Genomic DNA, 17,727 nt, shown 5'->3' with positions numbered 1-17,727 from the left:
CCCAAATGCATTTCAAATCCCCCCGAGGCCACTTGACTGGAGGACCGGCACCTCCCACCCCTCCCGGATAGATTCCCCACCCCCACCCTGTCTGCCGGTCCTCCCAAATGAAGACAAATGGGTACATTCACCCCCTATCCCAGGCACTACACTGTACCTCACTGTCCTGCTTACAAAGCAGACCCTCCCTGTTGCCTGAGTTTCTCTCCATCCAATGTCTGCGTTCTCTTTTTTGACATTGCATGTACACTTACAGTTGTCCCATCTGTCTGCCAGACTGGTCGTGTTTAGGCAGAAGGATCTGTAGTTAAAGAGGAACAAGAAGTTTCAGAGAGGAGAATGTTTTTTGATCTTCCATTTTTTTTCAAGTCAACCAGGAGAAAAGCACCCTCAAGTACCAGACTGAGACTTTCATGCAAAAGCCAGTCTTCCTTTATGCAGGAAGGAGCCTTGTGAACAGCCAATGAAGGGAAGAACAGAATGGGAAGGGGTAGTTGGTGGGGTGTGATGGGGAACTTTGGGCAGGGGCAGACAATCAGAGCGGTTGCCCAGGAGACACTAACTTCTCTGTGCAGCAAACCCCCACCCTGCTTTGCTCCATCAAAGTCTTTTCAGTCCAGACAGGGCCGATCAGTGGCCCAGAGTGATGGTTGTCTCTTCTTTTGTCTGGCAGTACAGTACGGCCCATCACTGTGACGGCTCGACAAGACCTGAGCAGGACAGAAAAATAAAGGCCCCGCCATCGCAGCGCGGTGCAAAATTTACTTTTGGGTGGGCGTGTTGCTTTTAGGGGTGTTGGGCGAATCCCCCAGAGGATTTCTTTCTAATGTCAGTGCAGCGGGTCAAAGAGGGGATATGGTGTCTGGGGCTTGGGAATGGCCTGCTTGGGACGGATTCATCAGCGCCCCATTGAGTTGTCAAAGGCAGCCAAAGTGCTTCCACTCCTCCCTCACATATGTCAGGTTCATTTCCCCAAAAGCTCCCAAATGTAGAAACATTTAGCAGAAGATGCCATATATTCAGTGTGATAAACAATACAACCCCCAATAAGGTTTGTTTTTATGGACCCATCCAGTAAGAAAAGTTATAGAACAGCAGTCATGGCAAGAAGAATAGGAAAATAAGTCATTTACATTTTTACCACTTACATAAACATTCCGTTTTTTTACGACTGACAGCATCTTTAAGCTGGGTTTTATGTCATGAAAATTAATGATATAGAGGGAGTGACGGGAAGAGAGGAAATATGGACCTTGTTGGTTGGATATCTCATATTTAAGAATCACCCAACTAGCAGGTGTTACGGACGTACTTTTAGAGAGATTTAGTTTTCATACAGTCTTTTTATAGCAAGGCATAAAAACAACAAACATACAGGGGGAAACAATAGGCCTTTATTTTGCACAGATTTCTTAAGAAATTCTACAAGGATATGTGAGGATTCAGGCATGGCATAAATTGAGCTACCCTCAATTACTATTAGTATTTTCCCTTTTGCCGTGATTTGCTAAATTAGATGTGATGAGTCTATTGGTTTGGTCATAATTACATTATTTTCCACTGTGCTAATAGTTGTGTGACATTAGTCCAGTGCTGACCCTGTGATTAAAGCTCGCTGACTCACTAACAAGAGGGTTAATTAACCCCGTTATTTTTACTGGGGTAGTTGCCACACTGCCCCTGTATGATCAGACTCCAGAAGGATCTAGAATTGGCCCCGAACTCTCCACTGGCACAAACCTCCAGCTGAGAATGTTGCTGTACTTTTAGAATACCCTTCAAAAATGTTACATGCAAACCCAAAAATGCACACCTGGAGACATAGGTTCACACTCACTCATATACACATGCATGCAGAAATACGCATTTTTATTATATCACCTGCGCTTCAGCTCGAAAGACTGCTTTTAGATTCAACAAACCGCAACGCCTCACGATAACAACCAGTTCTCTAGCGTCTGTCGGGCGAAAATTTAAGTGTGAGAGCTTTAAAGGCTTGTTCCGGATTTACTAAGTCAAGATTGTAATTAGACCTCCAGCATGTGCGCAGACCTACAACCCACAATTACAGTGTGGATTCTTACCAAAAAATAACTCTGTCATGCCTCTCCTAAACCGCATGGTGTTGAGTGCATAACCAATAAAATGTGGCTAACAATAGCTTATCAGTTTATAGACACTAGCCCTCTTGTTGCCCCTCTAATAAAACACAAAACTGTCTTTTTTAAGAGCCATGATGTAACAGTGGATCTCCCCTCATTGTTTTTACAGATTTGTTTGCAATCTGTGGTCTGGGCTTTGTACTGGATTGACATACATTTTTGAGCAGTTATGATAATGACCCTAGTCGGACCTACAGATGGCTAAATGAGCAAGGCTGAAGCTCATCATCTCTTATGCGATCGCAGCTGAGTCTACTCGGTGTTTCCCAGGAACATCTTCATCTGCTTATGCAGGCCTGTTTCAGAAACTATTAAGCGATCGCCAGACATTTTTCTCCCCTTTTTCTGTAAAACCTCTGGCTGTAACTTGGGTTGCCATGTGTGTCTTGTTAAGGGCAGTTATGACAAATGGCAGCAGCTGTACAAACTAATCTCTCTGTAGCTTTCACACATGGCGCCCAATTAACAATGGACCACTGTGGGGCCCTAATCCACGGTGCAGCCATCCTCTGGTCCTGCTCGCCGAGCCAACTGCCCCAGGAGACTCTTCTCCTCTACACTCCTGCTAGCTCGGCCTGTAACTCCACTCAGATGAGAGCCGGTGAACACAGAAGGCATGCCCCGGTTGGAGACACGGTAGCCATCTTGTTTGTTTCCATGTTGGGAAGCCTTGTTCCCGAAAGCTACAGAGCCTGTGTTTTATTTGAAACTCTGGAGTTCTCCGGGATTGGGTTACAGCCCTGAGAGTGTTTAGACTCAGATGTTCACATGCACATATAAACTCACTTATTCAGCTTGTGTATTAAAACACATGCACACAGCTGCAGTTGATAGATTTAGCAAAGTGGTTGCTGAACAGGCGGGTGGGAGCAATGTGTGTATGTGGGTGTGTGTGTGTGTGTGTGTGTGTGTTATAGAGCTTTCCTGTCAGTGGGCATATTTCCAGTAGTATGATGATAAACTGCTGTTTCTTGGTGCCTAAGATAGCTAAATGCATTGTGTAATGCACTTAAAGTGTGGGAGGAGAGAGCCTTAAACAGTGCATTCACTATCTCCAAGGTGTTATAGCATAAATACTATGCCATTATGAACGTAGCGGTATGTATTACCTCCCAATTACTTATTTGGGCTTTTTATCTTTGGATTAATCCCTGCTACTATCATACAAGAGTTTCAATGTGGGAAGTCTTTCTCCTCATCCAAGATTGTGTCAGCAATGCTTTACATGGCCTCGCCAAAGCCCTTTCTTTCAGTTTTGGATTACGTTATTATTTTATCTTTCAAAAACTGTAACACTGTAGGACAAAAGTCACTGTTGTTTCCTCATTTTTTTGACTCTGATTCTAAACAAAGCCACAAACAGGAGTTTGAGCCTCAAAAGGGGGGTGTTGAAGAGTCGACGGCCATCAGGAAAACGATGCAGGCCTGTGCCAAATCTATGACATGAATGAAACAAATGGATGAAGGAAAATGAAAATGGTTGGGGTGTGATCTCTGGCAGGCAGTTTCAAACCAGTGCCAACAGTTATGAATGGGAAACCGCTGCTGAGCTAATGAAAAAAAAAGAAATGAAAGAACTCACTTTTTTTTATCCACCATCCAAGAATAATTAAGCGCGCGCAGGCCTTCTGGTGTGGCTGTAGAAAGCCACAAGACACTTGACTAACATCTCACCGCAGAGGAGGACAGCGAAACACAGATGGGGCATTTTGAAAAAGGCTAGAGTATTTCTTAGCTTTGAAAAGAGGGCAGTTGAAACTAAAGGTGGAATTGAAAACTGTAGCACTTAGGAAAAAATAAGTTTTATCAAAGAAAGTTGGCAACAAAAACACACATAAAATAAACTTAGGGTATTACATAGTACATTGCTGGCATGTCCAACCATATCTGTTAAACTAACGTACACACACTCACACACACTCACATTGCATCTAGACATGAACACACTCTCAACCCTTAACTTAATCCCAGCTCGAGGTGTTTGGTAACAGGGCTTAAGGGAATCTGCAGGGATCATGTACTTCACAGTACTTAACTGTACTAGAGCGCTGATGCGATTAGTTGATGATTCAACCAATTTATCGTCAGAATGTTCGGTTACATTTTAATAATCAATGAATCCTCAGAGCTGTGAGGAATACCCTTCTTTTTTTATTTTTCATTTTAAGCTTGTTATTTGGACAAAATAAGCACTCAGTCAAATATAATCAATCAGTAATAAAAATAGAAATGAGTTCCAGCCTTGCGTTACCATGATGTTCTGTACTGTGTGTATCTCTCACAGCCCTGTCTGTTAGATGACATGATGGAAATAGCAGAATGGGGGCCAGATGTACGTTTATATATAGGACCTGACAAGGGTACAGAGCGGGACACCAGGCGGAGGCGTTACATATCACATGCACACTATCACGTACACCACATGTACTGTATGTAAAGCAAAGAAAATAACAACTGTTAATGATGCATGGTGGCCTGCTTCATGACACCACAGGCTCCAACGCTGAAAGAAGAGGAAGAGGCTAATTACAGCAGTAAGAGGGTATAGTTAAATAAGATTTGTGTTGTAAGTAAGGGTTAAACTTACACAGTGCTGGTCTCTAGGTTAGTTGTATTGCTTTTTGTGAGCGAGGACCCCGTAGGCGCGGACTTTATTTTAATCCTTTATCGACTCGCTCTGTAGCCAAGAACAACAACAATGTTTTTGTTTTACCGTTAAACCTTTTTTTAATCGGCATCTTGTATGCCACGAACATCACCCGGCGCTGACAAAGCACGCACTGTTTGGAGGCAAACGCTCAAAACAAAAAGTGGTTTCCCCATTATGGCAATCAAAGCAACGTTATCAGCGATCAACATATTCTCACCCAGAGACAGAGAGGAGAAGAATGCCCCATTGACTGATACTGCCTGCGAGGCCGGTCGCGCTGATCTCCTGAAGAAAAGACCAGTGTCGCTGGAGGACCCCCCCCACTGCCTCCCCACTATTTGCCTTCTTCCCTCTATATATGTCTCAATACTTGTGGGATCCGGGAAGGGGGGGAGCTGAAGAGGGTCGTGTGTGTGTGTGTGTGTGTGTGTGTGTGTGTGTGTGTGTGTGTGTGTGTGTGTGTGTGTGTGTGTGTGTGTGTGTGTGTGTGTGTGTGTGTGTGTGTGTGTGTGTGTGTGTGTGTGTGTGTGTGTGTGTGTGTGTGTGTGTGTGTGTGTGTGTGTGTGTGTGTGTGTGTGTGTGTATTGTCGAGGTGCTGCCGGGCGACTCTATCCCATGCTGGTGGTGTGTGTGTGTGTTGGGAGGCGGGGGGGTGAAAAGACGGAGCCGTCACCTGCCAGACTGCTGGAATGTTAATGCCGTGGCTCTGATAATTGGATTTTGTACACACCGTCTGTGAGGAACGTCCAGCAACTTTCCCCCTCTTATTGTTCGACCCAGCCCCGGACCCTCAATAGGGCTCGGCTATGTTTATACAAGCACTCACGTCTCAATAAAGACTGTTTACAATGTGTGTGTGTGCGTGTGTGAGTGTGTGTGGTGGTAGACTTCTGAATCACGGTGCAATCGTGTGTGACGGGGTGACTGAAGTGGAAGCAGGAGAGTGTCAGATTATCGAGATTTGGCAAACATTTAAGATATTAAGAGATTTGTTCTGTCTTAGAATAGGATTTGCCCAGATTTTAGGAGTGTTGCAGTAAGATTTTGTACATACTTGGATTACAGATTTGTCACAATGGGACCTTCAACCCTCATAGATGATTGTTTTGCTAAACTATTCATCCAAAACTACCAGCAAGCCTTCATTTTCGGAACTCTTTTGCACAGTCAACGGCAGGCACACCCACTTTGGGGTTAAAGGTGAAGAGGAAGTGCTCCCTATTGGTGGGATATGTCCGAGGCGTACATGATCTGGGATCATTAGGGAAGTTATGGCTCTTGTTTGCGTCGGGGGGAGCCTGGAATCGGGCCGGGAGCTGTGACGCACTGGTTTCCCTCTCGCTGGCCTCCCATGCTATTTCCACCCAGGCTGCAGCGGCTTGAGCTGGTTAAAAGTCTCGGCTGCACTGACCTAAATTCCTCATATTCACCTCAGAAGACCTTTGCCTTAGCCAACCAACCGTTATTTCCATCCCTATAGTCTTCCTATGCAATGAGCATTCCCTTTGTTTGTGTATAAAGTTCCTTCCTGTACATAAGGATGTTTGAAAAAAGCCATCCTCTTCCCAGCTGTAGGCCCTTGGAGCAGAACTGCTAAAAACAATGACAGAGGTTTTTTCTTTTGGCACAGAGACTTGTTGTGGTTAGATAAACAGCCACTAATTGCATTTAATCTTTTAAAGTAAGGTATTTGGAACAATTACTTTGGTATGTTTACCAAACAGCTGGTGTGTGGATCCTTTTTTTCCCACCTCTTTCGAAGATGTAATGGATTTGGTTCACCTCGCTGGTTAGTGAGAAAATAAGATAGGCGCTACATTAACTTATGCATGGGTTTGTATTCAGGCTTCAACTGTTACAGAAATAACAGCGTGAAAATCTGTTTAGTTTGGGCAAGATTTCATTAAAGTTAAATGACTTTGGCTTGGATGCAAGGTTTCTGTTTTGTGTCACTGCAACACTGTGCCACTTCTTTTTAGAAACAAATAGCATCTCAAACAACAGGTCATTACCTCCGATAAAATATTAATTAACCACATTATTCTTACTTAGAAACATGTTCAATTAATTTGAAATCATCAGTGATTAAGTAAGAGACGACACTACAAAAAAAGCTGAATTACGTGAAGAGAAAAATGGTCTAGTTAAAATATCTAATAATGAAATAAGTCAGTAAGCTGTATTGGTTCAGGAAAGATCAACAGAAAGCATGACTCTCTTACAGGCAGGAGCTCTGCATGTTTATTATCCACTGTCTTGCTCTTTTCCCTTTAACCTGGCAGTAGTGTGCTGTTGCATAAACAATGGTCTGGGCAGCCACCTTTGGGCTATTGTAGCCTTCCACGTGGGTTGAACTCTGGCCAAGTGGATGTTGTTGCAGGAGACGGCCCCGCAGCCAAACACGCGAGCCAACCAGAGGCCTCGGTTCCAGGAGGCGAGTACTCACTGGACAATACCCCAGGATAGTAATGTTTGACAGCTCCTGGATCGCGTGAAGCAACTTTGAAATTCAAACAGAGACGGGTGAATTGGCCATGTTGGGTTCCCTCGCAAATGTCCCAACTAAAAATATATATCAAACTGATGTTGGACAAAGGAATAAAGCGGTTAGTTCTGTATGCAGGATTTGACATGCAGCATGTGTTTAGCATTTATTATGAGGTGTTGCAAAATGCATGCTCTCTTCATATCTCACTCGACTCACCCGCCACCTGTATAAACACTTGTACTATTGCGAAACGGTTCCAGGGAAGGCTCTTCCCGGGCTTGTTGTCAGAATGAGGTCAGCGTACACCACTCTTCTTTTCTCCCACTGTTCTCTCCTTCACTCTAAGAAGGAATAAGATCAACTTCAAGACATTTGTACACTTGAACCTTTGTATTTCCATCAGTGCCATTGACAAGCGATAACTTGTTCTTTTAAGTCCTGTTATAAATTATTTCATGTTTTGAATCTGTGAGAATTATCTGTCGTAGTAACATGCAAAATACAATTACTATAGCAATCAGCGCATGGGGAATCCTGAAGCCCTGTTGGATTCATTTGTATATTTTCTTTGGTGAGTAACGGGGATAGGAGGTTGCTGTATCTGAATTCTCGCTGCATGACATCATATGAACCCCCTCGCTGCTCATTTTACCCCATCACAGCACAAAAGAGCGCTCTGAGACGTAAGAGGAGTGCACATGTATCATATGCTTGAAGTCTAGGAAGCACCTAATCGCGCCGCCCCGCAAAAACGCCATACTCCCAGAGGCACCGCTGGTGGGCCGCGTCGTGTCTGGAACACTGTAACAGGATCTCCAGAGAGGAGCACAAAATGGGCGCTTTGTGTCCAAGATTTGTCCAGACAAACCCAGATAAGGAAACCCAACAAGGGCGAGCCGCAGGAGCTGCCTCTGCGACTCGAGCGAATAACCTTTAATCTAGGTCATGAAGCCAGATAGGGGCAGCAGCAGTGGTAGATAACAGGTGACGTAAGGTGATAAAGAGAAGGCTAATTCCATCTGCAAATAACAAATATTCCTCTATATAGGATATATAGATTATATTATTATTTTCTTTATTAATTGTCACAATTCGGAAAAATTACTAGTTGCGATTATATTGACTGCTGTTCCAATTGAACCGATTAGCAAAATAAGAAACGTTTTTTAAAACATTATTCAAATTGTCATTGAAAATAACGGGAGTCAGATGATCTCTACCAAACAAAGAGTACATCAAATGTCTGAAAACATTGAAAAATGTCCACTGCTCAGTCGATTCAACAATCTGCGGCAACACACCGGTTTTGAGTGCAAGTCATAACAAGACCAATGCACGCCCCCCTCAATAACTGTGGCCGGCCCCCGGGGCTGTGTCTGTCTCCCTGCACGTCCCATAACCATCGTTTGGAGGGGACAGCACCAGATCGCTACACGCACCATGTGTGTCGGCAGACCACAAAATGCTGAAGCCATTACTTGGCCCACTCTAGTGAAATTGAAAGCAGGAGCCAGGAGCAGCAGCAGCACTAGCTAGTTTTGGCTGCTTGTTTGGGGGCAGTGGAAAGGGAAGCCCGGTCAGATGGTAGTACTCACGCTGACTCGTTGACGGCAGCAGGCTGCACACGGCTGACGCCTTGTTGTCTTAGCGCCAGCTCCTCCCTCGCGTGACCTCCCAGTGATGATTTTCCCTCTTTTGAGTTTGCAAAAGTGTCTGCATGCGTAGACTCTTGAATCCTTCTTATGGTGCAAATAGATCCCTGCTAATACTGTCTTTAAGACCATCCAATTCTTCTTAGATCCGAGCTAAAACCAAACCTTGTAAGACTGATATTTTGGAAGCAACATACTTAAAAGGACATGTTGTATTTGCTGAAGAACAAACACACCAATGCTGTTTCCAATCAGACATAAGAATGATTTTCTCCCCACACACACAACAGGAAAATGGATAATAAAAATGCTTTATATTTGCAATATTAATTTGGTGCAGCCAGGATGGATTCCTGAGCAGATCTGGGCTATAAAGCATTCTTTACGTTACACAACAGGGAAACATTTTTCAAAATAGTCTTTGAATAAAAAATGGCAGCAAGGTGAACGTTTTCGAAAAGGGGTATTGGGCCTAAATTCTCGTCTTGATTCTCGTGCCACTCGCCCAATTTGAAACATGTTCTTTCTTTTCCACGAAACTTCAATTCTGATTGTAGCTAGCCAATTACTTTCCCTAGACGGCCCCACTACAATGGAATCTTACCAGATGCCAGATTACATTACACGTGCTGAAAACATGAATTTAGGCAGCACTGTCTCATGTTCATATTATATAATGATGAAACATTCGTCAAACCACCGTGTCATTTTAGGCTGCACCGCTTCTCTTTCTCTTGGCATTTCAAAAAAGGCCCATTAAGAGCAGTATCCCTGTGGCGTTAGTTAGCCGACCCTGGTATCCAGCGCTCCTTAAATCTTCATGCTGCCGTATGCCCTGCAGGAACCGCATCCATCTAATGCATTAGTTCAGGGTATTGTGTAACATGCGGAGTACGTCGTACATTGTGATTGTATGTAATTTATGAGCAAGACGATGATTTGAAGTAAATTTCACCAAAGTTTACATTTCTGGAATACTTCTTTCTCACGTGATACCGCACTTGGCGGCTGGTTGAACTCACTAGTGATTCATTGCTGTGTTCATGCTTGCTACTGTACGTTAACTGGCTTGTTTGCTCTCTTCGTTTATATACGTTTGAGTCTTCTATTCTCAATTTAATTCCTTTCGGCTGAGTAATCTACGATTGCTCACTCACTCAACCTCTCCGTGCAACCAGTTTTTAGGTAACATGTCAATGCATTTTACAGTGAAAGGACAAAGATTTACCAGCAAAAAAAAACCCTTCACTTCCCCATCGATGCCTTCAAGGTGGGATCCCATTCTGCTGCATTTAGCGTTTTGTAATCTATTTATTTATGCCTTTATTTGGTGGGATGAGGGCTCACGGAGAAGACTTATCTTCAAGCGCACGTCTGTCATCTCCTGCTGCAGACAGAGTGCTCTTTCATTCGCTCCACTGAAAGAGGGTTCACAGAGATTTAAGGGCCAGCATTGTTTGTGCTCTGCGATGCTTAATCACTTTTGATTGGACACCATATTAAAACTTGGGCTTTAGGCGGGAGAGAGCCTCTTCGTCTAAAGCGAGTACCCGTCCTCAACAAAAAGAGTGGTGCCGCCTCACAGGGTGGATGATGGGGACAAAGACTCGGAGAAGGAGAAGATAGGGACGGATAAGAGTAAAGGTCTAAAAGGTTAACTCCCGTTACCAACAACACCGCCTGCATGAAACTTTAATGTTGTTTATTTGATAAATACATCTGTGGATGGCTGCAGTGCTTTATTTGCAAAAAGCAACATATAGTTTTAAATGTTCTGCAACTTTGCCTCCAACGTCTTATCTTTCCGTGAGCTCAAGGAGTAAGATGGTGGCTTATTCCTAAAGCACTTCACTTTCCCACACACCCCCCTGCACTCCATTTCACTGCAGCACTGATTACACATAGTGTTTACATATTCCATAGAGCGCTGTGACAGAGATAAACCTCTCCTGATGCTTATCCCCTGGCCACAATGTGGAAACCACTAAGATATAATGTAAACCAAACGTCGCGGCTGCCCTTTCATGTCTCAAGTGCCAGTTCTGCGTGCTGAGCGAGAATTTTGAGAGCTCGGCTTTAAGTAGCATTGGTTAAATTAAAGTTAAAACCATCATGCTTTCTTTTCCTGTGTCTTAATGCAGTTGGCATGCTCCTTTTATACAGCAAGGGCTTTTTCTGTCTCTGCAGGTGGTGGCACAGTGTTGATTGACTTTAGCTAAAAAGTGTTCAACCCCAGATTTGATTCCATAATACAAATGTATGAACTTTAAGAAACTCCCTTTCTCTTAATAATTGATTGTGAAAAGTTGAAGTAGCGTGCTCTGGTGTCGAGGAGTTTTTGACATGCATTGATGTGAGTTTTGGGAGTGAATATTTGCAGCAAGGGGATGGCGTTTGATAGAAAATGTGATTAATGATCCGCACATCAGCCAAAGAGGGGAGCGCTCCCCATAAAGTGGGTTGTGGGATTATAAAGAGGGTTACACTCGGAAGACTTCTTGGCATTAATTGGACCGTTTCTCCTGTGGCTGCTGTCACTCTCCACGGCACACTGTGGTGTGTGCATGTTATCACACTTGAGGTCTTGAACAGTAAATGTGTCACCGAGAAATCACACAAGCCTAAAAATATCCTTTCGTGTATGTCTCCTATCGTCTCACATTAGGGTTCTCTTGCTCAAATCAAGACCCAAAAGGTTTTCTAGTTTTGACCATTTTTTGCTGATATAAAAGCCCTCCATTTTCTTTTCAGTTGTAGTCCAATCTATAGCTTCTTCCTCACTCCTCGCACCTGCAGCACACCCTTGTTTTGTGAAGAGCGGTCAGCATGCTACTGCTGAACCTGGTCTCATGACACACAAACCCTATCGTTTTACAGAACAAGCTGTGCTATAGTGGCCAAGGTTAACGAAGGGAAATGATGTTACTCAAATAATGAGAAGCGCCCTGTCAAGTCGAGCCGGTTTGTGATGTACCTCAGATCCTTTTCACTGGAAGTCAAATAACTTCACAATAAGTCACACATAGTGCTGCCTGCTTTTCGCGTCAGTCATTTCATATTTAACAATGTGAATGTCTTTACAGCTTTGACAGACTTGTTTTTCTCTTGCTTCTACATCGGCTCCAAATTGCCTCCATAAATCTAAAACTAATCCACAGAGTGCGAGCTCATCCCTCTTAATTTGTTTGCCCGCTTTACGTCCATGAAGATGTTCTCCAGTGACATCTAAGCTATCACGTTGACAACCCCAAGTGGCTCCTAATACTCCGACTGATTTCTCTTCTATAGCTGCTTTGATGCTCCCTTTATTATATTCCACGGGGCTATTTTCTCCTCTCCTCTTGTTTACGAAAGACGCCCAATAAGGCCTTCAGCGCGTAAAGCTTGAACTCGCAGTCTGCCGCGTGGCCACTTGGGCAAAGCTGAGGCCTACTTTAATCAACACATGAGAATGACCCACTTCATTTGATGCTAATTTGTTTTGGGGGAAATTAGGATTGACTGTGAAGAAATGTGTCCGTTTGCTTTCATAAGATTATAACAAAGTAATATCTTTGCATTGAAGTAGGCTGTGTTGCCATAATTCCTTGGTGGCTTTTTTTCTTTTACACAGTTTTCTATACTCTTATGTGATAACAATGAATCACTTTGCTCAGCTGTTTGTATGAAAGCTGGCCTAATCTGTTGAAAAGCAGAGAAGTGGCACTTTTACGAGGTGCTAATGGCCTGCTAATTCTTGGGGAAAGGCAAAGTGACCAATTCCTTCAGCCGAGTGTTTACTCCTCACTGCCCTTTGACCCCTGTCTGTCAGGCTGAGGTCAAATGCAAGTTGTTGTTTCAGCACTGTGTGTGTTTACATGCTATGCTGACATGTTGGTTTTACAGCCCTTAATGCTGTATACCAACACATACAATTCCCATGCATTGCGATGATTTAGGAGTATGGACAGATTATAATAAAATCTGTAATCCACAATCAGACCATGTCATAGGGGTTTTAGGTTTGTGTGTGTACTGTAATAGTTTCATCCTGTGTATAAAATATTATGACCCAAAAAGTTGTGTGGAAGAATCTTTGCCTTCAACATAGCTTCAACAGCAAAAAACCGTACATTTAACAACTTATTGGAAGGTCAAACATTTTGCTAAGGAGAAAACCTGCTTATAACTTTTGTATTTAGACCCAATGTGTTTTCTTTGGATACATCTATAGTTTTTTCTTTGAATTTGTAGAAAAGTCCAGCACAGATTAAGCATAATTGTAATTTGTCTTATTTCATAGCCATATAATCAGCTCCCATTTTGAAATAATTATTTCAGATAATATATTTATTGAATTTAAGCTGTTGTGAGTGTTTATTTTTCCTTTTATTCAGATCTCTCACAACAAAGTGCTTTGTACATCTAACTGACCATATCCTTCAATTAGCTAATAGCCTGTCCCCCTCCTCAGATGTATTTACTAGGCCTTGTTGTCGTTATGGTTTCCACTGGCGAAACATGCAGAAATAGCGGTGGATAAAACGAGAGGTGATTTAGTGGCCTCGTCACAATGCGCCGGTGGCCAGCTTCCTACCTTTGTGTGGTCGAGGGGCTCAGGGGTGCGGCAGCGGATACATGGCGCGGGTCCCGGCAGGCTCCGAGGAGGGAAGGAAACCTGGAGTCAAAGGCGATCGCTTGCTGCCTCTTTTATCAGAGCAACAGGCGCTCATAGTTACACTAAGGGATACTAGTAACTACGTGTATGCAATGTCACGTCGCAACTTTGAATTATAACACATGTTTAAGCATTCATGGTCAAATCAAGAGAAAGCAGCACAAAGCAGAGTCCAGTGGAAGCTGGTGGCGTGTTACTGCTGCTGCATGCTTTCTTTCTCCTGCTCCTCTCCGCACAGGCCTCTCCTGTAACCTTGAGAGAAGCCCGCGCAGGCCCCAAGTTCAACGAGTGCATGAGGCATATTTTCGCTGAGCGTGCTTGGACCGCCCCACTAAACCCCTCGACCCCCTCCTCCCTCCTCCCCATACATACAGCTTCTTTTTTTTTCTTCTCCTCCTCTCCTCCTAAAGACGACTCCCTGTAGGCCTCGCCTTTCACAGCGCCTGCAAAGGAAATACATTATGTGTAAAAAGAATTCCATATGGTGTCATATGATCTGTGTAATTCCCTCAATTGATACAAAAAAAAAAAAATCCCCTTGTCGGCACGATTCTGTCCTTTGTAAGGGGGCTCTGTACTCTATGTACTACCTTGTAACATTTGCTCAACTTTTTTTTCGAGTTTATACAATTATGATACATACTGCAAATGGGTTCCACATGACATTAATGTCTGAACTGATTGAAAAGGGAAAACAGGAACTTCAACACAGTTGTATTATCTCTTCCTTTGCAAATACCTAAGAGTCACTTGTAGGCATTCTTCCAGAGGTGTGCCTGACATCAGCTGTTATAGCCTCCTGTTTTGGCTGAGGGGCGAGTCTGTGGCAGTCCTACGGGTAGGCTGTTCCAGGTAAGCCCTGCCAAGTTCAAGTGGCTTGGACCAAGCCCCGCACCGCAAAAGGGAAGTGTTTCTGCAGGGCTGCCAACCTTGAGAGAGCTGTGATTGCAACAAGCCTGTTGTGCCCTCAGTATCAGCAAAGAGATAGTGTTTTCAACAACATGCACACTCAAGCAGGCCCTCAGGAAGAAAAAATATGGCACGTACAGATGTATATATTCAGATACTTGCCAGAGGGAGGGTTGTAGAGTCGGCTCCAGTGGTGGCCCTTTGATACTCCTAGCTGTTGTTCCCATGAGGTGGCTACTATCAGGAGATTATGTTTTGTATGGCCTTTGGACAAATCCAAGAATCCAAGAAGAAATTCAATGATATATAAAGATTTTGATTAGTTAGTATTTCCTCTAAAAGAAAATATAGGGAATGCTTATACCTTAAACAAAAGGCCTAATAAAGTAACTATTTTGTGTGGTTGGTATTGAAGAAGGCAGGAGAGGGTATGTGAGCGCAGTTAAAACATGTTTAAGAACTGAGACTATGGATAAACACCTTCAGGCAAATATAACAATCAATGCAAATGACTACGGCATATTTCTATCAACATTTGAGTGACTGGGAGGTGCCACTATGAGTTTAAGAGAGGTAAAGAAAGAAAGTGTGTGTGTGACTCTGTGTACTGTATATTTTTGTGTTGCCTCCAGCTTGAGTCATGAGCTGTTGTGATGAAGGAGGGAATCAACTCACAGTCAAATGCAAACAGAGGCCCATTTTTGTACAGCTTGTCGCTCGCAGCTTTAAAGGCACCCTGCCAGAAATATTAAATGTAAACAGCCCTGCTCGCCTTCCTGAGCTGAAACCGGGGCCGAACAGGAACTGGCTCTCTCCTCGTCCTCCTGCAGCATTTACTCCGAACCCCTGCACCCCTGATCTCAGTAAATGAACTTTTGGCATCTCTGATAAAGTGAAAACAACATGCTTGGGTGAGTGGAAAAGCAAGGACTGTGGGAGCTGGCTTTAAGGCGGGCGTAAAGGCCCCTGTGGTGTGGTCCTGAGTGGACAAATCCTAACAGGCGGACGAAATGGAGGAAGGACTGCTGGGAGGCGCATACCGATTGGTGGGGAGACGTGCGGGCGGGTTACAGGGGAAAGCGGCAAAAGGGGAATTCCCTTTCCCGTGCTGAACAGTGATGGAAAAAGTGACTGCTAGATCTCGTTCACGCCGCTCCATGTCAAAACAGTCGAGCGCTGCCGTCATCTGTGCAAATATTTCAAGAGATTATGGTTTTGGAGCCTCGTGGGAAAGGCTGAAGCAGCGCAGCGAGGACAGCAGGACTTAAAGTTGCTTTAGCAGAAAGCCTTGCCTTCTTAACTTTATCAGAACATGAATGTAATCACAAAACCACAATATTCAAGGTACCTGTAAACAAACCTGCCAGGTGAAGCCAGGTGACACATGCCTTTGTTCTGCGTATCATCGTAGTATTTTGGAAACGGCCCAGAAATAATTTGGAAACAAAGGGCCTTTACATTCTGGTACTAAAAAGCGAGGGCGGGCCAGGCTTGCTGTGCCCGAGGACACCACATGCTACACACCTTTGTTTCATACACTGTGTCTAATATGACCACAGTTTGGCGTGTTCATATGATTTGTAGTGTGTCAATATACACATATTTCCAAAAAACCCTGAGAAGCTACTGATGAGGTTTTCCAAAACCATGTGACCAAACACTGTGGCCTCATGTCTGGATGCCATGCTTTGCTGGAACATTGTTTATGACTCTCAAACAACAGAATCTGAAATTAATTTAGCGCCTCTCCTCTTCCCACTGTAAACTGGCGCTGTGCAGCCAAACCACATGTTGTTATTGCTGCAGTGGCAGAGGGGGCTGCCCCAGCAGGCCTTAGTAGCACAGAACAGATTTGCTCTGTGTTTTTGCCAGGATTGTGGAATAGAGTTCTCTCTCTCTCTTTCTTTCTGGCTGTGAATACTCGCTTAGCATGCACTTAAGTATGATTTCTAAATCACACATTGTGGTGTGGCAAAGGGAATTCTCTGGTAAACCTGGGAGATTGCATTTGCACTTTGTTCTCCTGGAAGATGTTTTGTCATGATATGCCGCTTTGTTGATGTAAGTGACTTGCCGTTGACTGTTTTCAGTCTCTGGGTGTTTGTGATTGAATTGCGCATCGGGGAGCTGCAACCACAAAGAGCAGAGACACCTTAATAGCTGTTCGCTGCGTATCTCCAGACAGTTGGAGGGTCCATGAGGTGCGGAGGAGCTCCGCCGTCTCTGGATCGCTGCCAACGCTCTGACCTTGTGGCGGGCACAGCCATTGTCACTCCCTCGTGAGTTATGTGATAACCGGTTTTATGATGCAGCTTTTTTTCAAACCACTGCTCTGCATGGCTCACCGAATGAGCATTTACCTGGTGTTGTGATTAAAGGAAAACCACCAACAATTGTCTTTATAAGAGACTGGGAAATGACTTCCATAATGTCCTTGTTGCCCTGCAAGCTTCACTCCCTGGTCTTGTGCCAGTGCAGACACCCAAACCCCACTCCCTCAACAAACCCTGTTGCCCCCCAGCCTCCATCCCCACAGATGCTTTGATTCGGGCCAGCTCCGACTGGGGGCCTCAGTCTCCAGGCTCATTAACAGGAAAGGAGGGGTTTTACTGGCCATGCGGCAGGCAGCCGGCATTTAAACTACCAACAAGCTCTTCCATCGGCCCGCTGCTTCTGAATAACATACACCTGAAAGAGTTAAAACATCTTTCTGTCATTACTGCACTATTGGGAGTAGAACGTTTAGAAAGGTGTGGGCATTATTAGAGCCAAGTCTACGATCACTCTACACCTTGCCAGAAGGTACCGTCCAAATAAGATCCACATGTAGGATTAGGCACACGCAAACATGTGATGTTGTTCCCTTAGGGTTAATGAGCTGATATATAAAAACGTAATATTGGATCTTTGGATACCTAATGCAGGGTTTTAGGCTGTATCTGTGGCACTTGTGATACTCGTACCAGTATCAGAACAGTATTGATAACCAGCCCCTCCATGATGCATATCTGAATATCAGATCAGGAGAAATGATGATGCAGCAGTAGTAAAGAATAAAGCTACATGACTGTTCATTTGCACCTGCCGCTTCATTCCCTACTGGAGTTGTAATGGCAAAAATAAACTGGCTCGACATCTGTTGGCAATGTCAGTAGTCTGTTTTTATGCTTGTAATGACACATTAAACTCTGTGGTTGCTTCTCCTCCAC

The 17,727-nt window shown here is 44.0% G+C and overlaps 1 protein-coding gene across 4 annotated transcripts in view; it reads left to right on the top strand.

Moving 5' to 3' along the window:
- The window catches only part of LOC307032413 (nuclear factor 1 B-type), a 52,872-nt gene that overhangs the window by 10,397 nt on the left and 24,748 nt on the right, over positions 1 to 17,727 (top strand). The gene's annotated exons all lie outside the window — the stretch shown is intronic.

The sequence above is a fragment of the Notothenia rossii genome (assembly GCF_949606895.1).
Source record: "Notothenia rossii genome assembly, chromosome: 3".
In the NCBI taxonomy this organism is placed as follows: Eukaryota; Metazoa; Chordata; class Actinopteri; order Perciformes; family Nototheniidae; genus Notothenia; species Notothenia rossii.
Note: the sequence above shows the minus strand (reverse complement) of the source record. Positions and strands in the feature narration are given on the sequence as shown.